The sequence below is a fragment of the Mauremys mutica genome, chromosome 12, assembly GCF_020497125.1.
Source record: "Mauremys mutica isolate MM-2020 ecotype Southern chromosome 12, ASM2049712v1, whole genome shotgun sequence".
Classification (NCBI taxonomy): Eukaryota; Metazoa; Chordata; order Testudines; family Geoemydidae; genus Mauremys; species Mauremys mutica.
Window position 1 is genome coordinate 45,028,988 of NC_059083.1, and position 8,054 is coordinate 45,037,041.

Here is an 8,054-nt window from a genome sequence, read left to right on the forward strand (position 1 = left end):
GCGCTTTGTTTGCCTGAGCGTCTGTAGGTCCGGCTACTCACAGCTCCCAGAGGCTGCGGTTTGCTGTTCCTGCGGGAATTAGCTACACCTAGCTAGGGACAAAACAGAAATCAGAAGAGGGTCTATAAATATGTTCAGAGCAAGAAAAAGACGAAGGAAAGGAAAGTGTAGGTCCCCTACTGAGCGAAGAAGGAGAGCTGAGCTAATAACCAACAACCTCAACCAGACTGAGTATCAGACACCAGGGCCTGCAGCAGAGCCAGTCTCTGGCCAGCCTAATGAGCACAGCTGGCCTGCACTAGGCTGCTTGACTGGCTACAGCACCTGACTGGTTGGGAGAGTCAGCAGAGCAGCTCTTAAGCCCAGCAGCAGCACCACTTTAAAGGCTGCTCAAAGCATCAGGCACTGCTGGGATAGCACCTTCCTCATTCCAGCTAACCCAGTTCTGACTCTTGACTCAGGTTCCTGACATCAGCTCTGGCTCCAGTGTTGGCTCCTAGCTCTGATTACTGACCCCTGTTCTGACCTGGCCTTAGGCATGATTGCCCAGTCACTGACACCGGGATGTTTAATGCCTATTTTACTTCAGTCTTCACTAAGAAGTTTAATTGTGACCAGATATTCAGCACAATTAATATTAGCAGCAAGGGGGAGGAATGCCAGCCAAAATAGGGAAGAAACAGCTTGAAGAATACGTAGGTACGGTAGATGTATTCAAGTTGGTAGGGCCTGATGAAATTCACCTGTGGGCACTGAAGGAACTGGCTAGAGCTATCTCAGAGCTATTAATGATTATCGCTGAGAACTCCTGGAGGACAGAGGAGGACCCCCTGGACTGGAGAAGGGCAAACATTGTACCTAGCTTTAGGGGAACAAAGAGGACCCAGCGAATTTCAGACCAGCCAGCCTAACTTCAGTACCCGGAAAGATGCTGGAACAAATATTTAGAGCACTCTCCTATGTGGTGTGGGAGACCCCAGCTCAAGTCTTTTCTCTCCCTCAGAGGGGACGTGAACCTGGATCTCTTTCATGGGTGGTGGGTATAATAGGCCAAAGGAGGCTAAGCTTCCCCAAACTGAGGCCGTGGCGCTGCCCTGAGACCCCAACCTTGCTCCATCTCTCCCTCTAAGAGGGGGCTCATCACAGGCTGGTGGCTTGGCACTTGGACTGGCTGGCCACCAGGGGTGGCTTGGGCCAGCGAATGATTTGGGTGGACCAACTGGCAGCAAGGGGTGGCTTGGGCTGACCAGCAGCTTGGGACACGGGGGGACTCGGGCCACGGTGGGGGTGTTCGGGGTACTCTGGCTCTGGTGGTGGGCAAGGGGCCTTGGACAGGGAGGCAGAGTTGGGGGCTAGCCTCCCTGAATGGGGGGTTCACCCACACCCATAGTGTCTTCACATGGCAGGTGAGTGCTCTAGTCACTGGGCTGAAAGTGATGAGGCAGACACCCCTCCTCTGGCCAGATACTGAATGGGACCAGATCTGCCTCTGAGCAGACCTGCTGAATGGGGCCCTGAAGGTAAGATAAAAGCAGAGGATGACCTATTTTCCCCTGGGTCATGCTAGGGATTGGGCAGGAGACAGGTGTGTGGGTGCCTAGTGGGGGGGCAGCACTGCACATGTCTGGAGCAGGAAACACAGGCCCTTTTAGGGGACTGCTACAGTATAAACCTAGGTAAATTCCAAGTGAGTTTAAGTTTTTGCTAGTTAGCAAATTCTGAGGGAAGCAGTTCCTGGCACAGTGACTGTAACGACAGAAACAGCTCCCGCTCCCGATTCCCTACTTTGGCTGCACTGAGCATCCGCACCCGAACTGAACATGTCCAGTAACCTTTGCTGTCGCCACTGCCCTGCTGCCAGCGCCTCCCTCCTGGGATTAACTCTGCCTCCCCCGCCATTCCTGATTTTGCCTTTAGCCCCTCTCCTAACGCTGCCTCCAGCTGATCAGTCAATTTTCACCGCCGCTCAGAACCTGGCCACCCCCCTGCTCTGATTTGCCCCTTTTTAACCTGTGTCAAGAGCGGTCCACAGATTCTTACAGCTAATAAGGGCAGAGTGAAGGGCAGTGGCTTCAGCAGAGGTACTGAGCATGCTCAGTACACTGTGAGTAGCACGTTGCTACACTACACCCGGCTGCAGCTGGCTCGGCTCCTGCAGGCGCTCGCGGGGGTCAGGGAGGGGCAGCAGCTCTGGGACTCGCAGCCCCCCCGGAAGCAGAGCTGGGGCGGGGAGGGGCCGTTGGTGCAGAATCACTTTCCTGCCCGGCCCCGGCTCTTCCCCCGGGTCCCCCCCACCCCCTCTCAGCTGCGGGCTCCGGAGCCGGTGTCGGCAGAGCCCGGGGCTACCCCAGAGGCTGGTCCAGCCAGCGGAAAAAGCACCTCCCTCCCGGGAGTGAAATCAGCGGCGCAGGGTCTGTCACTGTTGTACTCGGATCAGCAGCCCGGAGAGGAGGAGTCCGGGCGGACCAACGGGCTGGATTCCGGTAAATCACATGAGTTCCCTCGCCCGGCCCCAGCCCCAGCCCCTTCCAAAACAGGAGCGGGAGCAAATAGCTCAGATGGGGCCCTGTCCCTGCTGCTCAGTGGCGCTCATGCTCCCAGCCACAGACACCCGCTGCAACCTCCCCCTCATCTCCCCAGCACCCCTGCCACTTCCCCAGCAGCTCTTAGTCACAGCAGCACCACTGCCACTAGGGTGACCAGGTGTCCCGATTTTATAGGGATAGTCCTGATATTTGGGGCTTTTTAAAATATAGACTCCTATTACCCCCCACCCCCGTCCCGATGTTTCACACTTGCTATCTGATCACCCCACCTGTCACCAACATGATGACTGAAACGGGAGGGTCTGCAGGATCCAGTCCTAGTCGGTTCTCTCACATATTATTGCTCCATATTTCTTACAGCAGGAGGCCATTAATGAAGAGGGTCTCAGTGCAGGCACTGGGACTCCAGCTCTGGAGCCCAGGGGGGAAGGGGCTGAGATCCAGGCAGCTGGAGCTGGTCACTGTGCCAGGAACTGCTTCCCATCGGAATTTGCTATCAGTAGCAAAAACCTAAACTCACTTGATTTGGAGCCTAATTTTTTGCAGTAGCAGCCCCCTAACTGCCTGTGTTTCTGCCTGTAGACATGTGCCCTGTTGCCTCACACACACCTGTGTCCTGCCCAATCCCTAACACTCATGAACCTGGGGGCCACAGGTGCTCCTCCACTTTTATCTTCTCTTCAGAGCCCAGTCCAGGAGATCTGCTCAGAGGCAGACCAGCAGATCTGGTCCCATTCAAAACGTGGCCAGAACCTGCCTCATCACTTTCAGCCCAGTGATTAGTGCACTCACCTGCCATGTGAAGAGACCCAGGTTCACTTCCCCTCCCTCTGAGGGAGAGAAAGGACCTGAACTGGGGTCTCCCACCCTTCAGAGGAGAGTGAAGATTGAAGCGAAATAGGCATTAAACACCTCAGTGTCAGTGGCTGGGACACAAGCAGTCATGTCTAGTGGTCAGAGCAGGAGTCGGTAGCCAAGAGTCAAAGCCCAGGGTCAAAACATGAATCAGAGCTAAAGTCAGGTGTCAGGAATCTGAGTCAAGGGGTCAGAATTGGGTTAGCGAGAATAAAGCAAAACAGGCACGGCTGGTGTGAAGATAGGCATTGAGCATAGGCGGCAGGTTTGTATAATTTTTGGTGGGGCCCAAAATGGTGGGGCCCCCCCGCTCCCGCCCTGTAAGCCGATATAAAATGAAGCTGCAACGCGTCAGCGCCACAAGATTACAAGGGTCAATTTAAAGTGGAAAGTCAGAAGCAGCACTTGCCTACTTCAATATACGGTATTAAATTTTGTTGCACCTGTTGTGATGAAGTGGGAATGTTCTTAATATTTTCTCTGAATACTGTGTGGGTGCCTCAGTTTCCCCTGCAAGATGCCAACTGAAGGTGTTGGGGACAAAGAGATCAGGTGGCCTCTTTGTCCGGAAGAGACACAGAGGCCAGAGGAGGGAGTGTCAGTTTGGAGCTGGCTGGGGAAATGGGGAGAGACCCAGAACTTTGTTCTGGGCTCCCCACCCCCGAAGATGGACCTGACAGAGGGGTTCTGTTTTTTGTACCAACAAGCTCTGTTTAAATTGTGTTCCCATCATCTAATAAACCTTCTGTTTTACTGTCTGGCTGAGAGTCACATCTGACTGTGGAGTTGGGGTGCAGGGACCTCTGGTTGCCCCAGGACCAGCCTGGGCGGACTCGCTGTGGAAAGTGCACGATGTGGAAGGGCATGCTGAATGCTCCGAGGTCAGACCCAGGAAGGTGTAAGCTTCTTGCCCTGGAGACAGTATGCTCCGAGAGAGGAGGCTTCCCCAGAGTCCTGACTGGCTTTGTATGGAGTAGTTCCAAAGCATCCCAGCATCCCCTTACACACCATGCACTTCCCAGAAGTCCGCACAGGCACTAACACTCCCTCCTCCGGCCTTTGTCTCTTTTCCAGGCATTAGGAGGCCACCCGATCTCTCTGTTCTCCAACACCTTCAGTTGGCACCTTGCAGGGGAAACTGATTTGGGAGAAATGAAGTAAAAGCTGCCCAAACCGAGCTTGAGCACTCCTGAATTTTGAGGTGTTCAAATCTGGAAGGCAGGTGCTGGGGGTGGGAGAGGGCTGTGGGCTCCATGGGGGAGCATGGCAGCAACTGTCTGGAGCTGCACGGAGCCAGACATGCTGGTCTGAGTGGCACAGTAAGCGGTTTGGGGGTTGGAGAAGGGGTAGGGGGTTCGGGGGCAGTCAAGGGACAAGGAGCAGGGGGGGTTGGATGGGGCAGAGGTTCGGAGGGGCAGTTAGGGGACAGGCAGCAATTGGATAGGCATGGGAGTCCAGGGGGCTTATCAGGGGACAGGTAGGGGGTGGGGTTCTGGGGGGAAGTTGGGTGGGTTCTCAGGAGGCGGCAGTGGGGGACAAGGAGAAGGGAGGCTTAGATAGGGGCTGGGGTCCCAAGGGACAGGGGTCTCAGGAGGGGGTAATCAGGGGACAAGGACCAGTAGTGCTTAGATAGGGGGTGGGGATCCTGGGGGGCAGTTGGGGCAGGGGTCTGGGGAGGGGGCAATCAGCGGCCAGGGGCTGGGATTCAAAGAGCTCTTGGCTGCTTGCAGCCGCAGGGAACCCTGAGCCCTTTAAATCCCAGCCGCCTCCGCGGCTGGGATTCAAAGGGCTCTGGGCTCCCTGCCCCTGTGGGCAGCCCAGAGCTCTCTGACTCCCGGCCGCGGCTGGGATTTAAAGGGCTCTGGGCTCCCCGCGGTTGCAGGCAGTGCAGAGCCCTCTGATTCCCGGCCGCGGCTGGGATTTAAAGGGCTCTGGGCTCCCCGCGGTTGCAGGCTGCCCAGAGCCCTCTGACTCCCAGCCGCGGCTGGGATTTAAAGGGCCCTGGGCTCCCCGCCGCAGCGGGCAGTGCAGAGCCCTCTGATTCCCGGCCGCGGCTGGGATTTAAAGGGCTCTGGGCTCCCCGCTGCTGCCCCCAGCGCTTTGAAGTGCAAGTATAGCCAAAGCCTGAGGTGATAAAGGTGTTATTTTGGGAGATAAACAAGTGATTTAAGGAAAGAGTGAAAAGTTAACTCTACAAAGGCTGGAGAGAATTAAGCAGTTAAACTTCGTGAAAATGTTAAAAAGGACCATGTTAAAGAGAGAGAATTCTTGGTTTCTTTGCAGCCATTCTGAAGGGAAAATGGGCCCTTTCCCAAAAGAGTGCCTGTAAATAACCCAAATATATAGAGAGCTATATAAAAACAAAGCAGTGTAAAGGAATGTTAAGGAAAAGAAAATGTGTATGTATCTATTTGTCTGTGAAAATATGTAAAGTTCTAAGAATCTAAACCAGCACATCTGGTTTGTAAAACTCCTGTTTTGTAGGTGTAAGATAAATTGGTTTTGTTTTTGTTTTTAATGCCACTAAAAATTCATTTGACTCTTAATTCAAAGTTGCAAAACTGACAGACCTTTTTGCAAGACACAGGTAATTAGTGTTGTTTGGCTTTGGGATTTAGCATTTAACCCTTAAGGGGTAACTTGATTCTTTATAAAATGTAAAATGTTTTTTAAATCAAAACCAAGTCATGGCTGCAATAGGGCAGTCAAAATCAGGAGAATAGGGAGAGATTCTGGAGTCTTTTTGTTTGGTTGGTTGGGGTTTTTTTTGGTAACAATAGCAGATAAGAGCTGTAGTGAAAGAATAAAAAAAAAAATTTAACAGTGCCCCTCTGAAGCAACAGCAGAGGTGAGGTGCACAAAACAAAAAGAAGCAATGTTAAAAACACTGAGCCTTAAAATGGCTCTGTGTAATCAGACTGTCACTTTTGATAAGGGTACATGAAAACTCTGTAAGAAAAAAAGAAACAGTTACATTGTATGTAACAATTGATATGGCTAATGTTTAAAAAAAAGTTGTAGTATAGAAGGAATGTGCTTTTTCCCTAGGACATGTGCAGTGTATATTGTAAAAAGGGGTAAAAGAAATACAAATGAAATATGCTACTGAATTAAAATCCTATTAGGGCTCCAAAAAGAGCCGCAATAGACTGTTTTCTTTTTCAGATCTGTGTGTGTTTTGTAAGGAGGAGTTGAAAGTGGAAAGAAATCAAAACTCTGGTGGAAGTTGATTGTGTCCCTTTTAAGACAGAGTCTCTGAGCTCTGCTGATGGCTTTGAATCCAAAAGCCAAGCCTGTGTTGATGCAAATTACCTAACTGATAAAGGAAGGTGAGAACTGCCAGCACAAAAGAAATTGTCTAAATAAAAGACATGGTATAACAAGATTCCTTTAAGAGATTTGATGCTAAATGTTATTGTTAATATTAAACATTGAAATAAATTTAATGTTAGTAAGTACCCCTGTAACAACGTATAGTGTGTATGATTTTTGGAAAAATCCTTGAAGGTAATATGGTAATGATGCTTCTCAGCTATTACCTGTGAATAAACTTAAAGCTTAACACAGCAGGAAAAACATTACAAACTTGGTCTGCTATATAAGAAGAAAAACTTGAGGTACACCACCTCATGAATTTAATAACTAAACAGTGGAATAATTTCCCCATAACCCTTAGAAAGTAGAAGCCATTAAAACCTGGCCTGCCTATAAAAAAAAAACAAACACAGGAAAATATGGGGGTAATTTCCTCTGTTTTGCCTGCAATCAGCAAGGGTATTTGTAAAAGAAAGGAATCTTTTAAGCAACAATCAATGCCACCCTGAAAGTGGTAGAAAAATGTTATTTTTGTCTTTCAGAAAATCAGAAAAAGCTAATACCAGCTACAGAACAACCTATTACAAAAACAAATAAAAGTTAAAAAAAAATACTGCAATAGCTATGGAATGTACTAAAATGCAGATATTTAGAACATAAGATGTTCTGGGTAATATCAGAGAATATTAAGGTTTTAATACATCTGATAAAGCAAAGAAAAAGATAATTTTTTAATACTTATCAATATAACTGGATGCAGTATGTCTCCAGTATGGTAAGACAAAATTTGTTAAGTGAAGAAATTGTTGTTAAAATTGCACACCAACAGGCTCTGGAAGCAAAGATATGGAAAGTTAGCCCACTCCACAGATTGCACCTGGGATCCTTCTGGCTACCTCAAACCTCAAGCCAGTGGGCTGGGGAGGAAGGGAAACTATTGGACACTAGAGGTTGTACCAAGTGGACTCCTCAAAAGTGGGTATGCTTATCCATGCCTGTTGCTCCAAAGTCCTGTAGTAAAGACATCTCACTAGGATCCTGTATGTGGGATAAAATTAATAATTAGACCAAAGTATTGTATAATGGGCAATGTGTGTGTTAATTCTTGGAAAGAAGTGATCTAAAAGGATAAAAGTGTTAGCAACCCACCAGTAGACAAATGTACATGTAATGTAAGTACTGTATTTACCAATAATCACATTTACTATTTGCCACAACCAAAAAGTCTCAGCTTACTGTAAGCATTGATTTAGCTGAGTGATTTAGCTGATATCAGTCTTGGCATTGAATGGCAAACAGTTACCAATTATCTGTTTAAAAAGGTAAAAAGGGAACATA